This window comes from Protopterus annectens, chromosome 3.part1 (assembly GCF_019279795.1).
Source record: "Protopterus annectens isolate FY-2018-M chromosome 3.part1, PAN1.0, whole genome shotgun sequence".
NCBI lineage: Eukaryota > Metazoa > Chordata > Ceratodontiformes > Protopteridae > Protopterus > Protopterus annectens.
In genome coordinates this window covers 1,077,166,083-1,077,184,970 of record NC_056732.1, presented here as the reverse complement: position 1 = coordinate 1,077,184,970, position 18,888 = coordinate 1,077,166,083, and the positions used below count along the sequence as shown (strand labels likewise).

The 18,888-nt window shown below is 38.5% G+C and overlaps 1 protein-coding gene across 4 annotated transcripts in view; it reads right to left on the bottom strand.

Moving 5' to 3' along the window:
* Positions 1–18,888, bottom strand: part of JPH1 (junctophilin 1) — a 780,529-nt gene that overhangs the window by 512,404 nt on the left and 249,237 nt on the right. The gene's annotated exons all lie outside the window — the stretch shown is intronic.

Here is an 18,888-nt window from a genome sequence, read left to right as displayed (position 1 = left end):
CACTATCTGTATCCTATAAGAACAACATGGTTTTGATAACATTTGTGTAGTAGGGCTTACAACAACTAACCCAATGGTGGCTGTTAGAGAAAGAGTGAAGCCCATGTCTTGGTGCGCATGTAACCGAGAACCCATCCCACTGCTTGGTGTATGTGTTACCTAGACCCCATCCCACTGTCATGGCACAGTATCATCTGCTTCTGTATGGTGGAACATGAAGCTATGAACAGAGGATACAATGGGGATTATAAGGCATAAGGGATGAGGGGGTTCCAGGACTATATGTACTGGCATGGGTATAGTACTAAGGAGGGAGTGAGACTAGGCTTAGCAGTAACTGAAGCTGTTAACCAGGTGTATTAAGGGGTGGGAGTTCAGTGGTCATACTAGTGTGCATGCTATAGCGTAACATACACACCAGCTGACTGACATGTTCTATTCTCAGGTACAGAATTGCTGGCATAGTCATCTGAAGGAGAGATGCCTCGAAATGTCCATTAGACAGAAGAATGGGGTGATACTGCAAGCCTACTGCACATTTCACATGCACTTCCTGGACAAAGATACTCCAAAAAACCTTTACTGGGCCAGATCTGTCAGGGACAGGTGCAGGATATGAATGCTGTGGGCAATCATAATAGGTCTCTACAACGAGTGTGATGAAGGCTTATTAATATGATATCCCATGCAAAGGAAAAGGCTGATAGATTATGACAGACAGTGATCCACCCCCTGTGGTGGATCTAACACTGAAGTAGTTCACTGAGGCCAAAGACATTTCTGTGTTGCTTGCTGATAAAGGTGAGTGGCCCCACATATCTGAAAATGACTTGGATCTGGCAGTCAGGCTGGCACCAAGCTCCCATGTGTCACTAGGGAAACCACCAGGTTAGTAATGTGAATTTTAAGTAGACTAATGCACCCATCATTGCAAGACAAGGGTGAGGGACTGACCAAAGCCTACCTGCATGTCTGTCCTTCCAGGTACTTCTGGTCCACAATTGCAACATCCTGCATGACAAGGTGCAACTTACAACTTACTCCATTTGATGGCATGTAAGTGTGGGTTGACTGGGGTGTCATATGTGTGTTCCCAGTTTCCAGTGGTGGGGAGTTTTGCACAACAGAGGAACAAAAAACTTACATAAGCAGGGTACCTATAGTCGATGATGTTGACAGCATGCACAAGGCAGGGTCTGTTGACAGAATGTCACTGTCCGCAACAATACAGGGGAAGGAATCACCTGCCACCAACATTACAGGGGCCTCTGCACAGGTAAAGGCTAAGTTCACGGCCTCACCAATGCATGAAAGAAGTCTGTTAAGTGAGAATCCTCAAACAAGCTATGCCAATGTCCCTAGGTCGACAGAGCATCTGGCACACTCCCTTTGAGGTATGAATACTTACCACAGGGGAAAGACAGGGAGGTGCAGCACCACAATACCAGCAGTATCCCTGATATGGCTGTCACACTTGAAACTAAACAGAGGTATGCAGGTCAATGATCCAAACACATATGACTGCCATGCACAACATTGTGGAGATAGAGTTTGATTCATAGCTTACTGGAGTTCATACACCAACTGCACAATGCACAGGATGAGAGGTACAGGAAGCTAACATTGCTGATGATGTTGGTGGAAAATGTTGTCTCTATAGGTGTACCCACATGAAACACTGCGACTACCATCCAGTCCGCCACCACAGGCTATGCAGTTTGGGGCAATAGGAAGGTGCAGATACAAGATGGTTAAGAATATACCATCACAAGCCATTATTAACTCCCCAAGTGATGGTATATTCTTAACCATTTTGTATCTGCACCTTCCTATGGCCCCAAACTGCATAGCTTGTGGTGGTAGATACAAGATGGTTAAGAATATACCATCACTTGGGGAGTTAATACTGGCTTGTGATGATATATTCTTAACCATCTTGTATCTGCACCTTCCTATGGTCCTAAACTGCAAAGGAAGGTGCAGATACAAGATAATTAAGAATATACCATCACAAGCCATTATTAACTCCCCAAGTGATGTTGACATTCTACAGAAACGCCTCACTGAGACCAATGACTAGTGTCGTTATCGCCTTTGGGAAAAACCCAGTTCCCATGAATTACCACATCGAACATCGACGGTAGTCCACTGAACACAGAAGGCATTGTAAGAGACCTGGGAACACAGGTTGACAGCAACCATTCTTTTGACCACCACATCACCACTGTGGTCAGAAAGTCCTTCTATGTGGCACATCTCATTACTAAGGGTTTTGCATCCAGGAAGAAAGAGGTCATTGTCTCCCTCTACTCTTCCCTCATTAGGGCAATCATAGAGTACAATGCCCCATTTGGCAAGTACCTCATTAGACACCTGCAACAACTGGAGAGGCCACAAAAGTACCTCACAAACAGGATACTAAACCTTAAACACTTGTCCTATATGGACAGACTAAAAAAACTCCAACTATTCTCGGTCTCATATTGCCTATTTAGAGGCAATCTCTGCTTGACTTACAAAGCCATATCTGACCCAGCTCTGTTAGAAATGCTACATCTAAAGAAATCCCAATCCCTCCGCACCACATGCTCCACTGACCTCAACCTCATTACCACAATCAACATAACGTGCTTTAGGGACAGGTTCATAACCCAGAGACTGCCCATGCTATGGAATAGACTTCCCATATATGTCAAACAGAGCACCTCACTGGCCCTCTTCAAAAGAAATCTTGATGAGTGGATGGGAAATAGAAAATTCACCCCAGGGATCACTCCAGTGGCTGTACTCGACAGAGGCACTGGGAACTAAGGTCGGGTGGCACGATGCCAGGGTATTCCTATGGGCTAGGCTTGTAAAGGCACAAGGGCCATTAGCCTAGTACACACCTATGAACCTATGAACAAGCTAAGCTACATAGACTACTGGTGAAACTACATCTGTGTCACCTGCAGATACACAGCCTGTCACCCCCAGCCTTGGACACTGTCCACAGAAGATAATCAGATACTACCTTTTAAGGAAAGATGCATGTGACGACAGGACACAGACTGCATGGTATATGATGGATGGTGAGGGGAATAAATGAAAGAGGTACTTTTCTTTTTTTCAAAGAAAGGTTGGTACACTACTGAAACATTGCTGCATCAGCAATAAGATCAAAAAACAGTATCAGACTTCAGGCGTCCACATAATGAAGCCAAAGCAACTGTTAACATATGTGGAGGAATAAACAACTGTTAGTTAAGCAATATTCACAGTATATCATAAAAGTGAAAAAATTAAGGGACTACATGAGCCATGCTACCCTTAACTGAAATTTATCAAGATCATTCCAGAAAACGCAGCACAGAAGTGGGATTAAGGTTAGAATTTACATAACTTAATAGGGCAGTTCAAAGTGATCAGATGGCTGTAAACTGTATTTAGTACATCATAAAATATAAATACACACAGCCCATGTGGCTGCTACACAGAAGTACACAGCAGTGCTGTTGATAGCTGAAAACAGTATTATTCCCATACGACAATGTCCTTCTGAATGTGATATCGCACTCTCAAAGGTGGCTGAGAAGAATTAACAAGACCAAACCTTTTGATTGGCTGAAACATGAAAGTGGCATGCATTTTTATCTTTTAATTATGTTCCTGTACCATTTGTCTTTGCACAGGCTTAATTACAGGAACACAGTAAAGAATCAGTGTTCTAACAGAACAGCTATGCTGAAACCTCATACTCTTCCCATGACAAGAAAAAATGTACCTTTTACAAATCAAATCTGCAGTTTAATGCTCTATGAAACAGTATTTGGTAGAATGTTAATTTCGGAGTCTTCGCTGACACATTTGCAGAGACTTGTTTAAGCTACAACTGTTATGAAGAAGGTTTTGTTATTTATTAGGGATACATTCAGCACAAACACACATTTATTTATTTATTTATTTATCTGTGTAGGTGGACCTCATATATATTCCTTTTCAGTCATGACCCAGGCTCAGTAATGAGCAATACAAAATGCAGTAAATAAATATATGGACCATTTTCATTGTAATGAGTTAACTGGATATTAACAGATAATTTTATAAGTGCAGTGACATCTTTTTCACGCTGTATGGAACTGTAGAAGGGTGGTTACTTAAGCACTTATTCCATATTCTGCAGATGTTTTAAATTTCTGAACACAGACAGTAGACAATGGAATGCTGGATGGTTGCATTCAGATTCTTCTTTTATATTTTTGTGAATGCCCGGCATGCTAACACTTACACAAATTTGTTCCAAATAGTAGATGCATTCAAGTAACCATAATCTGTGGCATGCTAGCTGTACTATAACTGATACTGCCCAAGGAGGGCATACATACAGATGATTCCTTGAATGAAAGTCCAGGGAAGCTTTTTTTTTTGCAAAACAGCATGCTAAAATATCCTTGCACTCGGAGACCTTTGCACCAAGCAGCGGTTTCCTATCCATTGGCATAAATTAGTCTCCAGGACATAGAATGTAGCTGAAGGTAAAGTCCCAAGTATAGACAAACAGAGGTATTTGCCCCACCCCCGCCAATAAAGTTACTTGTTTTGTTTTCTGAAAGTACAACTTTTTATTGAACCAGTGCTTTCAGTTTGTTACCTCTGTCTACATATATCTGTTGAAAAAAAAAATACCATTGAATAAACTGTATCTATGCTATCTCATAGTGCAGTTTTTAGTTCACATAAATCAAAAAGTAGAATTCATCATGGAATTTGTTTCATTCAGATAAGCCCTATAGCATTGTACAAGTTGTACAGGTAGAGAGCATTGTAAACAACATAGTCTTATCTATTTGTGACTACTCTATACTTGACACTCACTGAAAATCCAAGACAAGGACTCCTTTTAATGCCTCTATCATCCTACTGGCATTGGTGCTTAATGCCCAAGTCTGAATGGACAGAAGCAGAGTTCAGCTGCATCTCTCTCATGCTGGGTGGTAGGTTAGCACAACTACAAGGAGTGACTGTACGCCCTTCTGCCTATGTCATGGTTGAGACAGTGTAGATGCTTTTTCAAACCTTCGCCTGCTCAAGGCATGTAAGAACATGTCAAATAATCAAAATGATTCTCCATACACATATGCTAGGACAATCGGGTCAGTGAAAACAACAAGTAACACCCATCATAAACATATGATTGTGATCAATGGGTCTATTACCCAATTCTTAACTACAGCCAAGGAACAAATAATCAGGCAGAACCTCAGTAACCAGAGAGTACTGGGGTATGGTGAGAAAAATCACTATTCTTATACTTATGCTCCTTTCAACTAAAGTCACTGAGCATACCTCGCAACTGTCCAGATTTTCTCAGAATGTCCAGATTTTTGTCTCATGTTTTCTGTCTGTTCCTGGGCAGCCACGGTGGTGCAGCGGTTAGTGTTGCCACCTCACAGCAAAAGGTTCTCTGGTTCAATCCTCGGCTGGGGTGCCCTCTGTGTGGAGTCTGTATGTCCTCCCTGTGGTTGCATGGGTTTCCTCCGGGTACTCTGGTTTCCTCCCACATCCCAAAGACATGCAGTAGGTGGATTGGACACTCTAAATCCACCCTAGGTGTGAGTGTGTGCATGTGTGTGTATTCTGTGGAAGGTTGGGCGCCGGGCTGGCAACTCGACACTGTAAAACTCCACTGCCAATCATGAGTGGACAGGTGATCCACTGTGGCGACACCTAACCGGGAAAAGCCGAAAGAAGAAGAAGTTCTCTGTCTGTTCCTCATAAGGTTTGTGATTTTCTGGCAAATCACTGAGAATAGCATGTGTGTATTGCAGTCACACAAATATCTGCTATTATTTAATTTTAGACTTCATATCCTTCATATGTTAATAAAAATGGTATTCCAGCAGCTTTTTAAGCTTCTAATAACAATATTTAAAATCTGCCCCTTAACTTGGGTCTTTGTTCCGTCATTATTTTTGGCTTTGTCCCAATTTCCTGGGCTAAGAGGTTCAGAGGTATGGTCAACACAAACTGGTCTATTAAAACTCTTGCCAACTTTAACTAAACAGCAAAAACACACCACATCACATTGACAAGATTTACAGTACTTTGTTCTTAATAACGACATAGTTTGGCTTTAAATTAACAAAATCATTATAGAGGTAGGGGCTTTTACTTGTTAGGTTTTCCCAAATGACTAGCAGTACTGGAGGGCTTATACAGTGCAAGAAAGACATTTTGCTTGTAACAGATACATAATCACTGATCACTGAGAAGGAATGTATCTGTATACCACACTACTGTATAAAATGAATTAAGGTAGGCAAGAGGCAGTTAGTCAATCTAATATGCTAGACACTTAGATGTATAAAGTTAGGAGGGTGGCCTAATGGTTAAGGTGTTTACCTTACAAACACAAGGTGCAGGGTTTGAATCTCACAAGAGATAACTGGCTACACTTAAAATGGCTCGCAAGAGCAGATAGCCTAGTACTAATCTATGAACCTATAGAACAATGTATGTAAATAGTTTAACACAACGGAAAACTATGTACATTGTTATAAACAATTTACTTTATATACAAGGAAATGCACCATTTACATTTACAAATGTTTATCCTGTGATTTTATTTCATTAAGTTAATGATTTTGTTAAATGTAGTCTTTTTCAAAATGTGCATTTTTTCAGATGGGGGAGTATTTTATGCAGAAATACTCACTGTCAGAGGTGCAAGGGGATGTAAGCAACATTCTGAAAGTACTGGGCTACATTCTGGGAACTACTGTAAAAGCTGGTGTACAATGCCAAAAATCATGACCATGCCATTTAGTTAACCTTTTCTGAAAATCTTAATAAATACATATTCTTAAAATTATTTTTCAGAATGTCAGAATGAAAAAGTCAAACCTTGAAAGCTATTTCATCACTCCTCATCTTGAGATTAAATCAGTTTTATTTTGGGACTGGCATATTGCACAATATCTCGGTATTATGGAATTTGTTATCAATAATGTAATTGTATGAGCATTAACAAATTTGATAGTGATACACAGTTACTGAGTATGCAACAGTTCTACAGAAATGAAAGGCGCTTCATAAAATATTCACATACACACACACACATATATATATATATATATATATATATATATATATATATATATATATATGATATAGGTTTACTATCAATATCCTGAAGGGCACTTTGTTGACTACCGTTACATGAGAGTACAGTTTCAAAGTGGCTGAAAGTCGAACAGAAACTTAGCGAAGTTGTATCAATGAACACCAAAGAGCAAATGAAAGCAAACAGTCAAATTTTCAAAACAATGAATTTCAAACCATCGGTATTGACATGGTTTGAAATTGGGATGTGAAACCATTTTTCATTTCGGCAATATGGCTCAGCGATGTGAATAACAGCACAAGTGCCCTTCAGGATTTTGATAGTAAAGCTATATATATATATATATATATATATATATATATATATATATATATATATATATATATATATATAGATAGATATTATATACATATACATATACACATACAGTAGATATAATAAGTTTACACACGCCTGTTAAAATGCTAGGTTTTTGTGATATAAAAAAATGAGACCACAACAAATCATTTCAAAACTTTTCTCAACTTTAATGCGACCTATAACTTTTACAATTCAATTGAAAAACAAATAAAATACAAAAAATAAAAAACGTACAATACTCTGGTTGCATAAGTGTGCACACCCTTAAACTAACACTTTGTTGTGTGTGCACACCCCTAAACTAATACTTTGTTGAAGCACCTTTTGATTTAATTACAACATTCAGTCTTTTGGGTAGGAGTCTATCAGCATGGCACATCTTGACTTGGCAATATTTGCCCACTCTTCCTTGCAAAAGTGCTCCAAATCTGTCAGATTGTGAGGGCATCTCTTGTGCACAGCCCTTTTCAGGTCACCCCACAGATTTTCTATTGGATTTAGGTCTGGGGTCTGGCTGGACCATTCTAAAACTTTAATTTTTTGCTGGTGAAGCCATTCTTTTGTTGATTTGGATGTATGCTTGGGGTCATTGTCATGTTGAAAGGTGAAATTCCTCTTCATCTTCAGCTTTCTAGCAGACGCCTGAAGGTTTTGAGCCAAAAGTGACTGGTATTTGGAACTGCTCATAATTCCCTCCACCCTGACTAAAGCCCCAGTTCCAGCTGAAGAAAAGCAACCCCAAAGCATGACACTGCCACTACCATGCTTCACCGTGGGGGTGGTGTTCTGTTGATGATGCAAAGTGTTGTTTTTGCCCAAAACGTACCTTTTGAAATTGTGGCCAAAAAGTTCAGCCTTGGTCTCATCAGACCATAACACATTTTCCCACATGCTTTTGGAGACTTGATGTATTGTTTTTCAAATTTTAGCCAGGCCTGGTTGTTTTTCTGTGTAAGAAAAGGCTTTTGTCTTGCAGCCCTACCCCATAGTCCAGACATACGGAGAATACTGGAGATTGTTGTCACATGTGGTACACAACCAGTACTTGCCAGAAATTCCTGCAGCTCCTTCAGTGTTGCTGTAGGTCTTTTGGCAGCCTCCCTGACCAATTTTCATCTTGTCTTTTCATCAATTTTGGAGAGACGTCCCGTTCTTTGCAATGTCACTGCTGTCCCATATTTTCTCCCCTTTTTGATGACTGTCTTCACTTCGTTCCATGGTCTATCCAATGCTGTGGAAATTTTTTTGTACCCTTCTCCTGACTGATACCTTTCAACAATGAAATCCCTTTGATGCTTTGTAAGTTCTCTGTGAACCATGGCTTTTGCTGTAGCAGGCAGCTGAGATTTGTTTGTTTTTCAATTGAATTGTACAGGTTATAGGTCACATTAAAGGTAGGAACATTTTTGAAATCATTTATTGTGGTCTCATTTTTTTATATCACAAAAACCTGGCATTTTACCAGGGGTGCGTAAACTTTTTATATCCACTGTAGATATATATATATATATATATATATATATATATATATATATATATATATATATACACACACACATTTTTTTTCCAGAGCTGAACAGTAAAACATACGAGATACACGTCATATTAAGTATGGTATAGTTCACATGATCTGCATGAATATCAACAATTTTATTTATGCCAGCTGACAGTGGATCACTGCAAATCACAAACATAGCTCTAATAGTAGTCACAGAAATATATACCAATGTAAACTTTAGCTACAGAAATATAAACTAATGTAAACTGTATCTGTCTAAACTGACAGAAAATATTAGCAGTAGTTACTCCATAACAATTGAATTATGTTAATGCATGTATGAATAATGAACATTTTACTGAAGTAATGCTTAAGCACAGAATGCACAATGGTGCTCATTAGGGGATGCTTCCTTTTAAGTTTACATCAAGAACACTGTCAATCACCGTCACCATAACAGCAGTGCTGATTTATCATATGTACCCCCATTAGCTATTCCATCTGACAACCCTCTGTTCCCTCCCTCGCACACAAAAACATACCACCTTTACTTTGCAAGAAGGAGATGCTTGGAAAAGTGACAGCAGAAATGATGAATCAGACAATGCAAATGTGTGCATCTACATTTTTTGCCATCTGATAGTGGGAAAAGTGCTCTTGTATTGAACGGACCACTAAGTTTTACATTTAAGATGAACAATTATGCATTTCTGTTACATGCATGGCGTTTCTTGTACCACAGTAAATATCATGATACAATACAACAGAAAACCAGGACAATTTCCATTAGTTATTATCATTTCTTTTCAGTTATCCATATGTGAATATTAAAACACTGTAGATTTTGCTGGTTCACCTGTTAAGATGGCAGCCATTTCAAAACACATGCATCTGATTTGAAACAAAACCACTATTACGATCCCTTGGGATTCCAAATATCATATACAATCCTAAGAAACTAAAGCAAATGCATTAAACTAGAGGGGGAAAGTATCCAATTTGTATGTCAGACAGATTTGTTGACAGTTACTCTTTAAAGGCAGTGAGGGCCACCTGCCAGCCTTTCTACAGTCACCCCCTACTTAGAGCACTTCAATAATTAGAGATGGCAAATTCTTTAAAAAGAGGAAACAGCTAAGCACACATTTACAGTAAATATATCAGATGCATTTCAAAATGTACATGCAGTGTTTAAAAGTAACACATGCTGAAAAATTCAGTGCAAAAACAGATTTCTAGATGTACATCCAGCCACTTCTGCTGTGCTCACTAATTCACTAGTTTCCTGGCCACCTGTAGTCTGGTTTAGGTGCACTCCTGCATTCTGTCTTAGATGCACACACACTAACACGGCAGCAGTGTGTGGAGCTTTCAGCTACCATTTTACATGAATGCACCAATACGTCGGTGCCCTAATCATTTAAATGCTACTCCAATGACTGTGTATTTGTACATCTGCTTTTTATTTCCCTGCCACTTAAGCAAGGTAAAGAACTTATTACTTTATTTTCCTGACAATTTTCCTAGAAGCCATATAATTAAAACTGAAGAATGACCTACTGTTCTTTTCCGTGTTTTCAGTAAAACAATACACTTGTCTGCAAACAGTACCAAAAAAAAAAAAAAAAATCAGCAGCATTTTTTTCTTTTACCTTTTCATTTGGCTGTAGCCTCATCCCACCTTTCAAATATTCCTCCAGAAATATTGGTTTGACAAGCTTACATGAAAAAGTATAGCTGCACTAAGTAAGACATCAACAATGCAAAGACATTCCCAGCTATCAAATTTTAGCCCGTACCCCCTGACTGTCCAGAATTTTGCTGAATGCTCCGGATTTTGCATCACAGTTTTGGCCTGCCCCTCAAAAAATGTTTTATTTTCAGGTAAATCACTAAGAATCACTTACAGTCAGTAATGCCGGTCATTAGAGTTTCACATTTCTTACTGCTCAGATTAAAGCATGCTGATGCAAAACCATTGTATTGTTAACTTTTTACGTGAACCAGAGCAATAGTAAAAAATTGTGCCTGACTTTGAACCTTTGTTCCTTCATTAGTTTTGGTTTTGCCCAGAATTCTTGTTCAAAGAAATTAAGAGGTATGATTTGGTCACCCAGTCTAACACATGATGAAATTCAAAATGGAAATGGATGGCGCAGTGGTGCAGCAGTAACGTTGTCGCCTCACAGCAAGAGTTCTCCAGTTGGATTCTCAACTGGGATGCCTTCTTTTTGGAGTCTGCTTGTCCTCCCTGCGTTCGTGTGGGTTTTCTTCGGGTACTCCAGTTTCCTCCCACATTACACGCATCTGAAGTGTTTCTCCCCGGGCCTCCGCTAAAAATTGGCTTCATTCCAAGTCGGACTTTCCTGGTAAATAAATGTTAAATAAATAAAAATAAATAAATAAATAATATATACACACTGGATAAGGAGCAGTACATTGAGAGAATGCCTGTAGAATTCCAAATATAATTTACAGACCACAATGTAATAATGTTGCTGAGCAGCTACACTGTCATGGACCAATAAGCCAATGTAAGCCACAGGCAAACAGGCAACTGGGTATGTGTAAAGTGGCTACATAATGAAAGTAAAAGCAGACTGGATATTATAGACAACAGTGTAACAAGGAAACCTTTGGGTATGAAACAGACAGGAGATAGTTGCCCTCCACCAGCAGTGCAGCAATGATAGCAGTAATTAATACAACAGCCATAGTGGCACATGTGCATACAAGCCCCCCAAGACACTCCAGGTACCCACAACACAGACTTAACACACTACAGACAGACATGGGTGATAAATCAACTGAGGCATATGCAAATAAGCAACAGTACACAGCCTATTAATCATGTACTGTATGCAGACAGCGCACATTATAACTGTAGCAGGCCACACCAATGGGGAAATGCTACAGTACAGGGCACAGACAACTCACATGCAGTATAAATGGGGGAGGCATAGTGAAATGCAAATACTTCAGGACGTTCCCCCTTCACCACTGAGAAATACCTCACCACTCTATAGATGTTCTGCTTTTTCCGTATGTGGAGCTGTCAGTGTGTCTGTGTGTATGTGCAGGAGTAGGTAGGGACTCACATACATGCACAAACACATATGATGTGAAGTGTGTGAGCATGTGCAGCCATGTGAGGTCATACATTCAATGCCAGTCTAGGCATGTATCACAAACAGTATATAATCATGCAGAATTCTCATGTGTGAAGCACACAGCTACATACTGTATTATATGAACCACCTTTTAGATGCTACAGAAGTCTCTTACCAGAGTAGCATGACCCAGTTTTCTTACTGTCTGAGACACAAAGTAAGACCAGGATGTGCATATTGTACTAATTCAAAAGTGGGCCCTATCATTATGTCAGAGCACACCTGATGTGGACGTACACTGAACCTGCACAGTATGCATTAAACTGCTGCTATCCTCTGTATGGATGTCCACTGCCCTGTTACATACATCAGCTTACAGATATGAAGCACGTGTACATGTACAATGTGTGACCACTGCTCTCATGAGCCTGTGAGCACTCACTCAAAGCTTGACATACACCCTAGAGTGCTGTTATGTTTCCTGGGTACCTAGTGCTCTTATGTGACCGTGGGCAACATGTCTGTAGAGTACATAGGCTGCTTCTGCTAAATGCCCTTATTGCCTCCATAGCACTGTGTGGGTCCTCAGGGTGCTGTAAACTACATACGTGCATACACTGCCTCTTTCCTGCAGCTATGTGATTATCCTGTGACTCTCAATCTGCCTTGTGGTGTGCCCTGAACTAATACCCATAGTGCTACCTCAGTACAGTCTGCACAGACTACATTGCTGTGTACCCCTATACTCTCACTCCCTATACCAAGGTGCACCACATGTAGCCCTGCAAAAGATGCACTAGCTGCCGTCCCCCAACATCATGCCCATAGATCTACCAATATGTTATTCATATGACTCAGACTTGAACAGCATACTAAACCTATCACAGTACACAGTACTTTTTATTTCTAGGTAAATATTACGTAATCAGTCTGCAAACTATCACATACCTAGCCAATAACCAGTGCCCAAAGGTGAGAATCAAACACTGTACCTTGTGTTTGTGAAGTAAACATCTTAACCATGACATCAACCCCCAGCCGCCACCATTATACCAACCCCCCTAACAGGACACTGAAAGGGTACAGCCAATGTGACGACTCTGTCTCTGAATCTTACATCTGACAATACTGCATACTCAATGGGTTCCACACTGCTTCTGGTATGCAGTCCAGAGGTCATCTCTGAATCTGGATAGTAATCTGATGGTCAGTCTATGTTACTGCTATTGTCATTTGTGTACTTAGTTTTATATAAATTTGTTAACCAGACTGGAACACTTATTCCAAGATATCACTTTTAACAGAGGTAATCCAGAAAGCTCGAGTCAGGTCTGGTATCCCACCTGTGACCCAGTGGGTGATAGGACTAACAAGAAACAGAGTACAAAGGATTGTCCAGATAAAATCACTTTAGCTAGCAGATCTAGGAGACACTCTCTCTGATGCCCTCCCTATGGGAAGAATAAAGATACCTTGCTGAAGTTTCATGTAGTTTATTCTGTGAAGTAGGTAGATGAATGAGTGTTCTTGTTCTGATCTTCTAAAATGTACCACTTTTAGGCTCATCATGAGAAAATTTAATAGACAGAAGATAAAGCTTGCATTTTCAAATGGATGCCTGCATAGTGATGAATAGTTAAAATATTTTATAAGCAAGCTATCAGCACTATAATGAAACATAAAATTATAAACTAAAATATATAGTATAATTAAACAGATATAACTAATTACAAGAAAGAATTGTCAGCATTGAAACTGAGAAATTTTACATAACTTGCTCAAAATGCACCATACAAAGTAAACATTCATTATATAAATATATACACACATGCACAATATATAAATAAAGAGTACAGGAGGTGTAGATTCCAACTTCTAATTCTAATTTATTCATAGGTTCATAGGTGATTTTTAGGCTAACTGCCCGGAAGGGCTATTTTAAGCTCAGCCAATATTCCTAGGTCAGAATCAAACCCAGTTTCTTGTGTCCATGAGGTGAAGACTTTAACCAACATGCCAGTAAATATGCATTATTATTATTGACATATGCTAATGTGGGCCTTACTGTCTCATGAAACCAGAATTTTTTTGTGATAAAAGATAATACCTATCAATCTCTTAGAACAAGAATTGATGACAAAGCCAAAACAAAATGAGGGACAAGGGCCCACAGTCAGAGACAGATTTCTCTTATATACTTAAGTTGCTGGAATAACAGTTTTTGCATTAACATGCACTTTCTGAAGATTGGGATGTCTGAAACTCAAACTTCTGTCATGAATGAATGACTACAATCCTCAATGATTTGGCACAAACCACAATTATTATTTGGCAAAATCGTATAGCATATAACCAATGCTCAGAACAGGCGTCGAGCTGAAATAGTCAATGATAAAAATAGCCCAAAAGCTCAAGTCCAACGAGTTGACACTGGACGTAGTCAGAAAAATAGACTACTTAATGTCTCTTCAGACCATAAAAAATGAAACTTAGATGTCTCTTCAGACCGAACAATTCTCCAAAAGACAATGAAGCAATATTCACAAGATTCCTTCAATTAAAGTGCTTTAATGGATAAAACAGATAAAACAGGTGAGTGCTTTCGCTAAAAATAGCTTTATCAAACCATTAAAAAATAAGAAAAAGAATTCATTATATATAGTGGCAACAGCTGAATTAAGAATGACCTCATAATCAATCAACAAACCACATTGTACCACTCAATTACAATAATATATATATATATATATATATATATATATATATATATATATATATATATATATATATATACACATTTAAAACAAAAACATTAAAAATCTTAAGCAATTAAGTAAGCACAATAATAGAACCAAACAATTTCATTTAAAAATATATCATAAATACTTATATATATATTTTTAACATAAAAATATATAACAAATTAATTGATACTCAAGGTCATTTAAAATGCAGTCTTCTATTTCTAAGTATAGGTTTTAATTATTATTTATTTGATAATTGTTTGCTGGAAGAAGTACAACTGGATAATTTTATTCATTTTTAGTGGAGGCCCACCGAGAAAAGCTTCACAGACAAATAGAAGAGAAAACACATGCATATAGGTGAAAAGTGACTTTACAATATATGGTAAATACATAGATTAATATAAACATTAATACACGTATGACATGTAGAATAAAACACATTTACCATAATTAAAATAAGACAAATACAATATTGTGTCGCACTGAAATGTGTTGACATATTACAAGTGCAAGAGTTTATTACTCATTCATAAAGCAAATGTCAGAGTGGAACATTCAAACAGCGGATGAGGAGGACAGGAAGAGAGGGGAGAGTGAGAAATAAGCATTTGTTAGAGGTAATAACGATAGCAGATATGGAAGGTAAGAGAAAGACAGAGAAACAAACAAGATTTACAGTAAGTGAAATATGAGTAAGTAACATAAAAACAATGAAAAGGACAAATAGGGAATATATAGCTAATACAGGACAAGGAACTGAAATTATTAGCCAGGAGAGCAGCAACTGCAAACCTAGGAATCACAGAGGAATTCATTTAGTTGCACCTTATGTTATGAGAAAAGTACAGTTTTGTACCTACCATAAATGTGTAGATTCCAAAGATCCTGCTGCAGTCCACTTGGGTGTAGTCCGCTGTCCTACATCTACATTTATGGTAGGTACAAAACTGTACTATGTTCTTTCATCACATTGCTGCAGTCCGGAATGAGGCCTAATCCCAGCTGGAATCTCTTGCCATGATGGGAATAACAGGACTGCCTGAACCCCTTTAGTTCTGTCCAAATAATATGCAACTCAGAAACCCTTCTTGCAGAGGTAATAGCCAACAAAAACAGTCTTCCATGAAAAAACTTTAATTCAGTAGTAGCTGCAGGCTCAAAGGTTTGCAAGTGAGTTTTCAACACAAAAAAAGAGATCCATGAAGATTGCTCCAATTGAAAGAAAGAGCATCCACTTTCCAAGCTGTGGATGAAACCTTTTGCAAAACTTTGGCAGCTCAGACCAACGATTTGTGCAAAACCAGGGTAATTCTGTAAAACCAAGTTGAATGCTTTGTTTTATATAAATGGCCAAAGGATTCCAATTTATTTTACACATTTGCACATTAATCCCACAAAGCCCGATGGTAAACTGAACAGAGATACACCAGCTTCATCCACAAAGAGACTCCATCCCACCACCACTAAGCACAATTATAACCACTTTGTTATGTAAACCTCATCTGATTGCCATGAAAATATAATCCTTCTCAACCACCTAGTGCAAGAATCAGACACAAACCCCAAAAATAATGGAGGACATAAGCCCAACATCAGGGACCAGGTTTAAATACCACTCTTATATATTCAGAAACTTGCTAAAATAACAGGTTTTGCATTGACATTTATTTTCTGAACAATATGAAGTCTGAAAAAGATCAAATGTCTGTATTCATTTAGTGAATGAAGTTCTCAAGTATTTGCCAGAAAACCACAGATTTAACGAGGCATGAACAAAAACACAAGACAAAATCAGAGACATTCTGTGAAATTAGAGAAAATTTCACCTTGCTTCACACAAACACTCTGCAGAAAACAAATATTTCATATAAAATAATAGTTTTTTAAAGCCAGGTTTTAAAATACGCAATCAACAAGACAGCAAAGTTGTTTTCATTCTCAGACCACACACACACACACACACACACACACACACACACACACACACACACACACACACACACACACACACACATACACACTGACAGAAAGCCTGAATGATTTTCCATAAAACCACAAATTTTATGAGGCACACTCCAAAAATATAATGCTAAGTCAGATCCATTTTGTGATACTGCGGCAGTTTCAGCTTTGCTTCACAAAGCTACCAAAGAATGCATATTCTAACATATTCATAAAAATGCTCACTAGTCCTGTAAATTCAGAATTTGAAATGATGAAATGAAGAGATAATGATTTGATTTCATCTACAGCCAGCCCCACCCCCGCTTCACATTAAATGGGTGCAATCTTCAAGGATTTACCATAAAAACAAAATTGCTATGAGACATAGACCAAACCATAAGGCAAAGGAAAATCTGCAAAATCAAGGAAGTTTCACCTTTTCTTTTAATACACAAAAAGTAGCCAGAAACTAATGCAGACTGTAAAATTTTCAACATGCTACTTTCATCCACAGTCAACCTGCAGACCCCTGGACTGTCATTATCAATGTTATTATATGTGGTTGCAGCCAGGATTGAAAAAAAAACATTACTGCCCTCATGTTATTTCAACCCTCTACACCACTCCATTTGCAGTCTCACAGTCCATATTGTTATTAACACTGGTCAGAAACTTGTACATAACATGTGTAAGGATTCTGTATTAATAACTTGTTTATTTCATATTCTGTCTATGGTGTGAGTCATAAAAACAAGTGTTGTGTGTACAGGTACTAGTGTAATCCCTCATATGGCAGGTTAACAACAGAATGTACAAAACATATTTATTAGAGAGGTTTTCTATAAAGATAATTGAGGTGACGAGTCAGTGAGAAATCTATTCAAGTATGTCCCACATTACCACCTACTGCCATGTAAATGTATGTGGTGAGGCACTGTTGATATGTATACCCCATAAATATAATGTCAAGATACAAGTACGTGTGTGCATGTGTGTGCAAGCTGGCTAATCATTGATAAACACTCCACTGAACCTAAGCACACAAAAATACTATAAAGTCACACTTACTCAAAACCAAAAGTGCTGAAAAAAATTCTACAATACAAAGATAAATATACATAACAGTATCCTACAATTACTAATAATAAAGTCCAAATATACAGAATATTAACAACACATACATCCTTAGACAGAATATATGTGTGCGAATGAGAGGAAGGATAGAGGAATGGTGAGGATGCAGAGAGTAGAGGTGGCGAAGGTGAATGAGTTTAAGTACTTGGGATCAGCAGTTCAGAGTAATGGTGAGTGTGGAAGAGAGGTGAAGAAGAGAGTACAGGCAGGATGGAGTGGGTGGAGAAGAGTGTCAGGAGTAATTTGTGACAGACGAGTACCAGTAAGAGTGAAAGGGAAGGTCTACAAGAGGGTAGTGAGACCAGCTATGTTATACGGGTTGGAGACAGTGGCATTGACAAAAAGGCAGGAGTCAAGAGCTTGACGTGGCAAAGTTGAAGATGTTAAGATTTGCACTGGGTGTGACCAGGATGGACAGGATTAGGAATAAGTATATTAGAGGGTCAGCCCAGGTTGGAAGGTTTGGAGACAAAGCCAGAGAGGCAAGATTATGTTGGTTTGGACATGTGCTGAGAAAGGATGCAGAGTATATTGGGAAAAAGATGCTAAGGATGAAGCTGCCAGGTAACAGGAAAAGAGGAAGGCCTAAGATAAGGTTTAAGGATGTGGTGAGAGAGGATATGCAGGTGGTTGGTGTGACAGAGCAAGATGCAGAGGACAGGAGGAAATGGAAACAGTTGATCTGCTGTGGCGACCCCTAACGGGAGCAGCCGAAAGAAGAAAAAGAAGACATCCTTATAGTAAATAACCATAAATTATATCAAAGTATACTAAATACCAAGATAATCTAAACATTGATATACAATATTGAATGCATGCATCTCTTCTACACAAACCAAGAGTTCCATACATAACAAAAAAAAAAAAAAAAAAATATATATATATATATATATATATATATATATGCATGGACACACACACACACACACACACACACACACACACACACACACACACACACACACACACACACGGACAGTTTTCCAAACACAT